The following is an 11444-nucleotide window of genomic DNA, read 5'->3' as shown; positions in this document are numbered from 1 at the left end:
AGAGGTTTCATTAATCAAAAAGGAAATGGTAAAAACTAGAGCAGTAAGAAATTTGATGTAGGTTCTGGGGACTTTTTGATACCAACTTTACAAAATACGTAATAATGTAATACAAGGACAACTATGGAAATATAAAGAACAATAAAAAGAAGCTAACAGTGTTGTAAAATAAAAAAAAAACATATAAAGTTTTATAGCACATTCTTTTCGGGTATTTGAAATATATTACTCAATGTAACATATTCTTTAGATCGCTATTCAAATTTAAAGCAATGCTTTTATAAAAATCTGCCAATAAACAAGGAAGATAAAGTAAATTTCTATGATTTAAAATCATTTAAATTTTTGAAACTAAGTATAGTATTTGAGTAGTCATACTTAATGGTAGTAATAATATCAAAATTAATATTAGACAAAAAGTGGACAATAATATGATAATAATACACATAGTCAAGAAGAAGTCCAAGCAATTGTTACAGGATGATAGATATTGGACTGTAAAACCCACCCATGTTCCACTTATTATATTACTTTCTTTTTCGCCCATCATGTTTACTTGTAGATTCTTGTCTTCTAATTTTCATCTTGATTGTGAAACAACTCTATAAGTTTTTCTTTTTCTATTCTGTCTGAAAAGCTTGGCGGTTTTTATTAAATTGCCTAGTCGATCGAGCAAAGAACCATAGGACAAGGGCGCACACAGGGTTTAGATAAAAACCTCCTCCCAATTTAGGATAATTTAACAGAAAAAACTTAAACGAACAGATTTTTCTATCAAATCAAAACAATAAGTAATTATTTAAAATGATGCTATTTTTTGTATTCTCATCGAATAATTATTGAAACTAAAGTATACTTTATTAAGATGTCTTTTTTTTGTAGATAGATCGATTATATATAGATTGGCCATATTGTTCAATTTAATTTTTAAATATTCAGTTTTGTTTTATTAAGGGTTTTATGGTCATTTAATGTCAGCAGGAGATGCTTATTTGTGTCATTTGTACATTTCAAACAACTAAATTAATACCCAATAAACTCTGTGGGGGGAGGGAGATAAATTGCCCAAAAACCAAGCCCGAACAACAATGTGTTATTAGTATTAAATATTTCAGCTCTAAAAGTAGATTTACACTAGACTATGCTTGTATTGACTTAAAAATATTAATGCGCTACTTATGAACATTGTTATTTGCAATTATGCGGGAATATCTATAGTTGACTTATTTAATTTGTGTTTGTGGTTCACTTCCTATAATAATCTATGGTTTGTGGTAAAAGTATATTTAGTAGAGAAACTACTCTACAAGTTCTATACATTTGTTAATTTGACGATTACTTACATATTAAGGGATGGGACAATAGACAAAAATATTATCATAATAACCAAAATTATCTGCATTTGACTCTAAATGTTTTGAAATTATTTTTTGTCCAGTAATAAGTCAATATAAAAGATAATTATCTAGCTAGTAACAAAACGTAAATAATTTTCAGTTTAGGATACACTTACATATGCATAAAGTACTCGATATTTCGCTTAAAAATATAAATAAGGTTTTCTAATTTCTTTGAATCTAATCATCCTTGATCTCTGTCAAAATGTTTTTATAGTAATATAATTTTCTTTCTGTTATATTTATTTGTCCGCTAATATTATTTTTTTTGTGACATAATCAAAATTAGATCAGTATCCTCCAGTTATAGATCTGGAAATCTTAAAAGATGTCTTTTAGGACCAATGAGAATCTACTCTACAGCTTACTTAGTCTATAAGTGCGTCCTTAAAGCATTGGTGTAGATGTATATTGTATTGAGTGTTTTTAAAGATGATACAAAAAGAACTCTGTTTATTTGTACAGCCTAATCAAAATTTTATTTCGAATAGCAGAACTAGCTTTGACACTTTGAGTATATATTATAGTTCAACAACTAGAAAAATAGCCTTAAAATCATAGAAAAGCTTTTTATGATAAAAAAAGAGGTCAAATTAATATAGATGGAATTTTTTTACATATAAATGTAATTAGCTAATTTGCATTAGATAGTCTGGCAGCACTAATATCTGCTTTTTTTCGTTTCTTTTTTCATTCACAATAATATTGATTTCCTCTAGGTTCTTTGACTTAAAGAGGCAAAAGAAATGAAGAATAATATCCTAAATACTTCCAAAAACTTAAAGATAAAAATATAGTCTAAATACACTTTAGATTGAAACTTCTAATCAATAATCAACTACCCTATACGTTTATATGTCCGTCCATCCGTCAAATAATTAAGTTTGATTTATTTAGCTCTTTATTGGATTTTATTTACAGGAAAACACCATGCAAACTAAGAAATATGAAATATAATTAGAGCATTGCATTTGTAAGCAAAAGATTTTCAAACAAGTTCAAATTAAATAAAGTAAAGTAGTGACTTTTCGTGGTAAATGATTTATTTTTAAAAAATCAAAACTGGCACTTTGTTCGTCCTATTTGCGTCACCACGTTTTGTATATAAGTACACATTTTAAAGTTAAATTATAACTGTCAATAAAAGCTGCACAAACTGTTAATAACTGCTTACAAATTCGTTTAAATTTTTTTTTATTATCAATAATATATTCTTTTTCTTTCTATTTCTCTCTCTCTTAATTGATGACCCCTAAACGTCTGCTTTATAAATCAATTTGTATTTTTTTTGGTTTTCAGGCAATTGCGTCAATTCTTATCATCACAAAAAATTTTTATTGACATTGCTACACGCTACTCTAATGTCCTTGTTTAAGCTTATAAACTTTGACTGCATCTGTGTGTCATTACTAAAACTTATTGCAACATATGTTTTAAACTTTCTATGTATCTATAAATATATTATCAGTTTTAAAAAAAACTTTCTATGTATCTATCTATCCATACATTATCTGTTTTGCAACTTTTAATCTATCTATCAATTTATTATCTATTTTTAAAACTTTCAATCTATCTGTAAATATTTTCTCATTTTAAAAATCTATAAATTCATAATAATCTTTCCACCTTTCTATCTATCTATCATTATAGTACCAGTTTTTATAACTTTTTAGTATAAAGACTAAAAGGCACTCCTTTGCTGTCTTTCTATCTATTTTTCAGTCTTCCTACTATTAATTTATCTGTCTTAATTGATTTCTAACTATAAAACTGACCTAATAGAGAAATGCTTATTTCAATAAGTATACATTTAAGTGATGTAACATACAAAGTCTAACTATCTATCTACCGAGTAATTTTATTTTATTTGCCATCTATCTATCTATCTGTTTAGGATTGCAACTGCTTTACATGTAAAAAGTGTCACATACAAAGTAATTGCATTTATGGTTAGCATTCAAAACAACCAATATTCAAAGACATATATAATATCAAGGATTTAAGGGATGAGACAATGGCCGATAAATTGATTTACATCCTGAACGATGACGCACAAAAATTACCCCTTATGTAGATACAAATTAGTGGTTGAAATGTTTACACTCAATATAATAAACCAACCAATCATAATTGAATAAAAGTCCCCAAAGTTGTTAAGTCAACGAATAAGAAAACGTTATTATAAAACTTTGGGGACTAGTGTAATAAACAGCCCATTGTCCTCTCTCTCTCTCTCTCTCTCTCTGCAATAATATACAAATGTATCGCAACAATAAAAAGCCAATATGATCTGATATTTGATTTTTTTTGTAAATCAATAATATCTTTTTATATGGATACTTGGTCAAGTCAAAAGATTATGACTTATTCTTCCACTGAAATTTAATAAACACAAATCTAAAATGTGTTGTTGTTTTGCGGGAACAACCGTGCAATATTTTTCCCCTCACTCCTTTCATAAATCGTGCTTCACCCCTTTTCTTTCCCTGTTTGCTTTGCTTCCCCCGCCGCCTGCTGGTTTTATCTTATTTAACACATAATTCTCAACATTTCTTATAACTTCAGATTATCCAAGGGATACAGGGATTTGACAATTAACAATTTTATTTTCGGTACTTTTATTTTATTTTGATTGGTTAGTTCCAAACTAGCATTGTCCAGACAATAATTTAAATCTAAACAAAGAGTAAATTTGTTTATCAAAATTGGGACTGTACATGAATTAATCATTATATTTCCGGTATATCAACATTAACCATTTGAATTAATAAAATCAACAAGGTTGATAACGTCCATAAGAAGGGAAGCACAAAAAAGGTAAGAATAGACCAAAGGACAAAGTAGGTTATAAAAAGATTGATTATCATAAAAAAATATAAATATAACTGCAAAGTAAAAAAAAACTTAAACCTTATTTGCATAGAATTTGTATTAATCTTTTGTAGCAGACCAACGGACTAGGTAAGTTATATAATGGATGGTCATTAAAGAAAATCTCAACAAAAAAACATCGTTCTATTTTTAATAGCAACCGGAAAAATTACGCCCCCCCCCCCCTAGTATTTTTCACAAACAGACAAACATACATTAAGAGAAGCTTCGCTACTAAACAAATTCTTATTTTTAAATTGTTAAATGTTTTACTGTGGAAGTATAACACGTTTTTAATGAATGTTGATGTGTGTAATTAAACTGTTGGAGGATTTATTTAATGAATTTGTAACTCTTGTTTTATTCAGCCATAAAACATAGATTATTCAATTATGATTAGAGAAGCTACTCTAGGTATAATTTACAAGTGTCAGTTAGTCTGTAGCAATCAAATAACAATGCCCAAAAACCAATTTAACTCGAAAATAAAAAGATTTTCAATTTATTGATAAGTGTAAGGTAGACCTCCTTTAGGTATCCATTAGCTATTTTAAAAATCTGAATATATTTCATTAATGGCTTTTCTCTTTGCAGACACAATTGTTCTTATTTTAAACATTAAGTAAATGGATGTAGAATGTACGTGGATATTATGACAGAGGAAAAATTGTCTTCAATTTAACTTGCAATATCCCCTTGCATTTATTGATCTGGCTGTTTATCCAGTAGGAGGGGAGGGAATAAAGGAGGGGGATGGGAGAGATCGTTATTTTAGCCCGTTAAATATTATAAAACATAAAAAATCGGGTGTAAGATCTAAGTAATAATAAATCCATTATTGAGTTATATTATATCTAAAGCCAGTTTAAGATAATAACATGTATACTTTCAAACATATTGTTCATAAAGTGTGTATGTCTTTATGTCCTTTTGTCGCAATGTAATTAAAATGGAAGTATCTTTAAAGTCTTAGTCTATTAATAGACGTATCTAACTCTTGAAGCACAAAAACTAAAAATAAAAAGGAATATAGTTGTAGAGTAGCTGAGCTACAATAACTTACGAAAATGAATTACATAAAAACATAAATCCTATTTAATGAACATAGTACTAAGATTAAACTAACATTAATGATGTAATAATTAATATAAGTTTAGTATTTAATAAGATGCACTTGAAATGAACATGATTCAAATCTTATCCTGAAGTTATTTTTGTTGGGTGTGTTCATTAAGATCTCACAACAATTGATGGTTCAACATTTTCCAGGGAAGTATGATTTATAGAGGCCCATGTAGGTTTCAGGCTATTTTAGGGAAGTTTATGTTGTTTTTTGGTAAAACCTTCTGAAGCAAACCACCGAGAGGGAAGGAGGGCGACTATACTCCTTAGTAAGAAAATTAAAGAATAAACAGCATTACATTTTGCCTATAGATTTCAATAAATTAAACTTATTTGAAAAAAAAGATCAAAAATTTACCATAATTTTATAAATGCTTTGATTTCAAGCTAAGAAAGAGCATTGACCAATGTGCATTGTTTTATCTAGTTTCTTTCAATAAAATCAGGGACTGATCACTGAGTTACATTAGATTGTAAATTATTATGGAACCCAAAGTTTAATAATCACGCTCCCTCTCTCGGAGGCTTAAAACTTAATGTACTTTTATCAAATATGCATTAATTCATTGGTGTCAACCATTAAATTTAATCTGCAGAAGGAATAAATACATATATCATCATTCATCATCATCGCCATTTATCTCTTCTTTTCAGAGCGTAGGCCACGCACAATGGTTCTCCATTTTTCTTTGAATTGGGCCTCAGGAGATGCATCATTGAAAGATGATAAATTTTCATCTCTCAGTTCATCCTGGAATTCCCTCCTCCAGGTTATTTTTGGTCTACCTGGTTTCCTCTTTCCCGTAAAGGGGTTCCAAGTCAAGGCTTGATTGGTTAAGTCATCATGCCCTTTCCTTAGAGTGTGCCCCAACCATCTCCATTTTCTCTGTTTTATTGTCTGTTTGATGTCTGACATATCGCTCTAAAAGCTCAGCATTTGTGATCTTATTAGGCAAAAAGATATTGTGGATTCTCCTAAGACATATATCATCATTAAGATTAATTAATTAGTTTCCGTTGTATTATCCTTAAGATCCATAATCAACAAATTCAATTTGGAATTACACATAGACAGACAAAAAACATGAAAAATTGACAAAAATTTAATTTCTATTGAAATGGTTCATTCTTTTGTGAATTTGAATTAAAATGGGGATCCCATTGTTTACAATACATCTATAATACAATGCAGAACAATGTCTTTCTTTTAGTTAACTGTTTATCATTCTATCTGTCTAACTGTAATTCCATGCTGTGTTTTTAATGCTGATTTAATAGCATTAAATATAAGTTAATATGCCTGTCTTATCATTAATGTTATGTTATCTGCTGTCATTATGATACAGAATATAAAAATAAAATTAGTAGGATATATTTTATCTGATCAATTGTTAGCAAAAATAAATACGCAGAGTTTACCCTTTTACCCATTAACTAGACAGAACCCATAAGAGCTAAAGGCGATGCAACTAGTGTTAAAATGTATTAAACTCGTATTTTAGCATAAATAACTGAACTGCACTGCACGCACGCCTGGATACAATAGAAATGAATAATGACTCACATTTCTCTGGAAAATGGAAATGTAAACAATGTTTATGGATCTTTCTTCCAGTTAGATACTAAATGATATAAAACAACACATATTTTAAACGAGTATAGCCAACAAGGATAAAAACAACCATTAAAGCTTAACAAAACATTTTAAAAAGTATGACAAACATCATAAACAACGAGTTAATCTATTCCAAAATAATTTGAACGTCATGATAAGACTTTCTGGATATGATATTTTTTAAGTTGTACATATTACAGAACTCTCCATGCAAAGATTAAAATTGATAAGACTAGTCTAATTTGACCAAATTAATAAGAGTAATCCGTTACGTACTGATAGAACTTCTTAAAATGTACATAGTAAAGGTTTTAAACGAAATAAAGCAAACACAAATGATTATATTATGATCTCATGTTTTTTGATAACTCTGTTAATGTTTTAAATATTATTATATTGAATATTTGTTTGCTTTTAAAGGTTTTCATACAGCTAGCGGGTGCTTGGCACTAACTGTCAGTTTATGTGCACACCCTTGTTAGAATGTTTTAACTGGGATATAAATAAACTCAGATATGCCATTTAACTTTTAGCTTACAACATTTATTTCATCTTTTAGCAAATCTATTATAAGATTCAAAATGTCCGTCTGTCTTTCTTCTCGTCTGCAGAACGGATTTTCACGGAAACTGTTAAAGTTACACCTATGATTATTTTATTAATTCCCCTGACCTATCTTTCCTTAATAGCATAAAAAGGTAAGTGATTTACTCGACTGCATTTTAGAATTCATGGTGAAGACTTTTTAGTTAATTGTTCCCTAATGATTTTATTTTCATGTGGTCTTTTCAGCTCCACTTTGCATGGATGTTTTTGTCCTTGTTTTTGCTTTATTTTAAAACTAGGCTATTTTTTAGATGCATATTTACACGGCAAAGCTTCTCTGTAACTTTAATTTGATTGTAATAGAGGACATTTTTGAGATAATATTTTTCATTATTTATTCTACCTATCTTATACAATGCAATGTAGGTATAGGTTTATTGTTAAACGTCAAGTCAAACTAACATAAAATATAAGAAAATAGTACACTATGAATTTTTCCCTGGCATTTGAGAGAGGTAGCTGAGGAAACCCTAATAAAAAAGGGGTAAAGTCGTTTCGGGATCATATTAGATATTGTGCTTAAAGCTTAATTTACTAATAGTTCAACCCTTAATGGTCAGTGGGGGGGGGGGGGTGCATTGAACGTCACCCCCCCTCCCACTCCGGTTTATTCTATCTCATTTTCTGTGTGTGAAAGATAGAGGGCTATAACTAAGTTACTTTTTAAGTATGGGTATGACACATAACTGAGAGTTGGAGTTATCTCCATCCTGGCGATAACGGGAGGCCAGCAAACCTGGCAGGGTTATTAAAGAGCAAAACGATTTTGTTTTACTTAAACAAAGCATTTTGTCTCACCAAAATGCTAAAATAACCTCTAGTAGTAAAACCTCATATAAAATATAGGTTTTCAAGTCAATTTCAGGTTCCAAGTATTACCCTGCCGGTACTGATCCTCAAGGTCTTCGAAAATATCTAAAAGTCTCCTGTGAACGCAATTTCTTAAAGATCTGACGCCGTTTTCCCGCCGACCGCCGAAACTTATGTTTTTAGATTTAAAATATAAAATTTACATAAACATAAATATTTTCTGAAAAAATGGACTTTGACTCACTTATAGGTTTAATAGGTGTTTCAAGATCTTACTGAGCATTCATACATACACATATTGTGCTACTTATGAGCATATCATAAAATATAATCCTTTTTTTCATATTTGTAAAGAATTAAAGATATATTACTATTTGTTTTAAACTTTCAACTTACCCTATGTTTTCATCTAAACATGCCATTTTACAGTTTTTACCTGCCTTTAACCCTTCCATTTTTCAATCTATTTGAACACTCACATACATACATAAAAACAGTACTGGGTGAAGTCTGGTATAGTTCATTTGTGACATCGCCTCTCGAGGGGTGTTTCGTCATATTTTCACAGAAGGGTTTTAATATTTTTTTATTTTAGGGTAAGTGATTGCCCCGCAGGGTTAGGCAATTGGCCCCGCATGGTTAGAGCCCCCAGCTGGGGCTAAAATTAGAAGAAAAGCATCTGTGCAAATATAACGAAACGCCTCTTAAGAGGCGATATCACGAAAGGGACTATACCCGAAAAGTCTGCAAATTAAACTAATTATACCAAAGCTGTTTTCTAGCTACATCTTTTTACATTTATACTTTATTAATCAATAAATTCATGGACATTATTATCCTTGTTTAAAATACAATATAAATATTGGTATATTATTAATAATATGGATGTAATTATCCTTGATTATGCTACACCCTGTATAATATATATATCCTAGTGAATCATGAATATTTGATGACTTTAAAGTTACAAAACTTCTTGTAAAACCTTTATCATGTCGGATTATTTACTAGATACATAGATAAATATAATATTGAAATTCTAAAAAAAAACATCTTGAATAAAAAAAAACTATCTTATTTAATTATAGAGTAGATTTGCAACTAAAATGTATATATATATAAATATAAAGACTGTTAAATAGTTTAAAACATCTATTCTTGGTGTATTAAAAATTCCCCTAGACCATGTAGGAATGAGATGGCTTTTAAGTAAAAGTTATGGTTATGGGACTACATTAAACAGAACATTGGGGACTAACATAGGTAGGTTAATACAAGGATGCTGAGATAGGAAAATAGAGATAAATTAATAGGTTTTTCAAGCATTTATTTGTAAAATAAGAAAAGTTATATGCTAAATTATTTTTCTTAGTTTCATGAAATTAGTTGCGTTTAAGGTATAGGTACAAAAATATTCTAATTCAATTATAAAACTTATTTTAAAGATTTATTCTTTTTTTGACTCCTTTATTAAACACTAGCGGCTTCGCCTCTAGGGACACGTAAAATTGTTTCTTTTCAATCTATTTTAAAATCAGCTATTTACAATTAATATTTTTTTCGTTAATTTTTATTTTTCGTTATTTTTTAGTTAATTTTAAAAATGTCCGCATGGCGTTTTTATTTTATTTTTTTCGATTTCTCTGGGAAGGGTGGTGGTACCCTACCCCAAAATAGTTATAAACTTTCCCGGGACCTATGAAAAGCTACCCAGTGAAGGAGAACGCGATCGATTCAGCGGTTAGAGAGCTCCTTCGGTACAGACAGAAAAATACAAAAACATCCTGTTACTTTATTATAAGGATTACTTTTGACATTTTTGCCAGGAAAATCTATGTTTAAATTGATTTCTTTATTATTTTTCAAAAATATTAAAAATAATCCTTATAAAATTAGGTTACTTAAGTTTAAGCAAAATATTTACTTATTTTTCTTGTAATTTTCTTTTTATTATATTTTGTAGAATTGTTATGATAACAAACAAATGTACACAATGTTTTTAATATTTTTGCTAATGTTATTATAGAAGATGATTAAAGTCTCTCCACAGATTATGACGTCAAACGATAGAATAGCCAATGAGAGGCCAGTTTACACTGTAATTGACCAATTGTAAAATTTATGCTGGCCTCTCATTGGTTATTCTATCGTATGACGTCATGATTTGTGGAGGGACTGTAATCATCTTCTTATTATATTTTTGGAACACAGCTACTCAACTTGTGTGCATTTAAGATTAGTATACAAACATTTTATCCTAAGAAACTAAACTAGTAGGGTCATTATTTTGATTAGTTATAACAATTAGTTGAAGAAACACAAAAACAAAAAAAATCATATAAAGGTCAGATAAAAATGGTAATGGATATGAGGATAATGTTGAGGATAGAGAAGGTAAAATTCCTTTAATCATAAGAGTAAAACAATAGCGGGGGAAAGGGTTAAATAACTGTATGTCCCCACTCTGTGGACCATGTGCCGACTTTCAATTAGGTCTTTGAATATCAGCCAATAACGTCGGAAATATCAACACAGCAAAGACGCTAAAAAAAGCAGAAGTTTATTGCTAGTAGACAAAAAAGGTCCCCAACACTGGATTGGATACAGGTAGTTGTTTTGGTTATGCATCTATATTTATTGATTTATTCTTTAATCGACGAGTAAAAAGTACAATCCAACCCCCTCTTACAAAAGTATTAATCTATAAATAGGTACAACTTATTACCAAACTAGGAATATATAAGGGGTAGGTTTTCTCTAGATTGTGGGCAAAGACTACTCTACAATGCACTTCATTTAAAAAAAAACCTTGTCTATGATATTTCAATAATATCTTTTTTTGTATTTTCGTCTTTAATAATCCTATCAAAAATTGTGTCGTCATTATATCAATATAAGTATGAGTTACAGTATCATCAAAATGTATAAATAATATATTTTGCCAGAAAAGACAATTTAAAAAAAAAAAAACTTAGCTGAAGAAATATTTTCCAAAATTTATATTAGATATTAAATGAAATATC

Source organism: Acartia tonsa, chromosome 8, assembly GCF_053477335.1.
Source record: "Acartia tonsa isolate MP-2025a chromosome 8, ASM5347733v1, whole genome shotgun sequence".
Lineage (NCBI taxonomy): Eukaryota > Metazoa > Arthropoda > Copepoda > Calanoida > Acartiidae > Acartia > Acartia tonsa.
Note: the sequence above shows the minus strand (reverse complement) of the source record.